The sequence below is a fragment of the Ricinus communis genome, chromosome 1 (assembly GCF_019578655.1).
Source record: "Ricinus communis isolate WT05 ecotype wild-type chromosome 1, ASM1957865v1, whole genome shotgun sequence".
Classification (NCBI taxonomy): Eukaryota; Viridiplantae; Streptophyta; class Magnoliopsida; order Malpighiales; family Euphorbiaceae; genus Ricinus; species Ricinus communis.
Genome location: NC_063256.1, coordinates 18,219,503 through 18,221,188, shown reverse-complemented (window position 1 = coordinate 18,221,188; position 1,686 = coordinate 18,219,503). Strand labels below are relative to the sequence as shown.

Sequence of the window (1,686 nt, the reverse complement as noted above, 5' to 3'; positions counted from 1 at the left end):
AGGTCACCAATCCCAAATCCTCTAACTTCCTCTTGTTGCTTAGAATTTCTTTTAAAAACTTCACATACTTTGGCATTTGCGAAATAGCTTCAACAAAAGGCAACTTAATCCGTAATTGTTTAAAAAGATCTAAAAATTTACCGAATTGCTAATCAACTTTATCCTGCTTGAGTTTTGCAGGATATGGAATGGGAGATTAGTATGGCCTCGAGGGGATCTTCTTCAAATCCTCCTTCTCTTCAACTGCTCCCTTTTCTTTCTCCTCAGGCTTGTCTTTCTTTTTCGACTCATCCACCTCCACATCAGAATCATCATTAGTGAAAGGCTTAGATGGACTAGGAAGTTCCTTACCTGATCTCAAAGTAATTGCTTTGGCATGCTCCCTTGGATTAGACTCTGTATTACTTGGAAGCGTGCTTGGCTGCCTCTCAGCCATCATCCTCGACAACTGCCCAATTTGAGTTTCTAAGTTCTGAATTAAAGCTTGTTGATTCCGAATGGCAGTGTCCGTTTGTTGAAATCTATTCTCTGAAGTTGCAATGAACTTCGTCATCAACTCTTCCAAGTTAGGTTTCTTCTCTTGACTACCTCCTGGTTGATGGGGAACAGAATGCATAGGTTGCTGCGGATGCAACCTCTGATATCATGGTGGACCTTGGTTATTGGAATTCCTCCATCCAAAATTAGGATGATTCCTCCACCCTGGGTTGTATGTATTGCTGTAGGGATCATTCTGCTGCCTACCTGCATAATCAACATGCTCAACATTAGAAACATTAGTAGGCATAGAAGATGCAAACATACCTCCCATTTTACAATTGGCACTGTAATGCGGTCCACCACAGAATTCACATCCGGGCTAAACTGCTTGGACTGGCATCTGAAGTTGTTTTATCTTTTTAGAAAGTAGCTCTACTTGTGCCGCCAAGGCTGCTGTAGGATCTACCTCAGCCCGATATACAACGGGCTTTGGACCTCTAGCCCATGGAGTTTGCCACTGATAAGTGTTGGTGGCCATCTCTTCTATCAAATCCTGGGCTTGCTCAGGTGTTTTGCTATTGATAGCTCCCCCTGCAGCTGCATCTACCATTTGTCTAGTGGCTGTATTCATGCCACTATAGAATGTCTGCACTTGCATCCAGAGAGGAAGACCATGGTGTGGGCAACACCTTAACAAGTCCTTGAAATGCTCCCAGGCTTCGTACATTGATTCTCCTTCACCCTGCACAAAAGAAGATATGTTATTTCGTATTTGAGTAGTCTTAGTAGGAGGAAAATACTTATTCAAAATTTTTTCAGCCAAAGAAGTCTAGGTAGTGATCGTTTTCGGTGGCAAGGACTGCAACCATCTTTTCGCTCTATCCCTCAAGGAAAAAGGAAACAGCCTCAACCGTATGGCATCATCAGTTGTTCCATTAATCTTAAAGGTATCACATATTTCCAAAAAGTTGGCGATATGCTCGTTCGGATCTTCACTCGCCAATCCTCCAAATTGCACCATATTCTGGATCATCTGGATTACATTCGGCTTTATTTTAAAATTATTGGCCGCCACGGGAGGCCTCACTATCCCAGTTTACGTCCCTGCTAGAGAGGGCTTAGCAAACTCATACATGGTCCTTTCATCATTACCTCCATTTGCATTATGGTTCTCCATCTCACTAGTTTCACGAACAGGAATCTCTA

At 42.7% G+C, this 1,686-nt stretch overlaps 1 non-coding gene across 1 annotated transcript; it reads left to right on the top strand.

The window, feature by feature from the left end:
* The first annotated feature begins 1,148 nt into the window (after nucleotides 1-1,148).
* Nucleotides 1,149-1,252, top strand: LOC125369083. The gene has a single exon (XR_007214576.1). It is a non-coding gene; the product is annotated as a small nucleolar RNA R71 (small nucleolar RNA).
* Nucleotides 1,253-1,686: the final 434 nt, after the last annotated feature.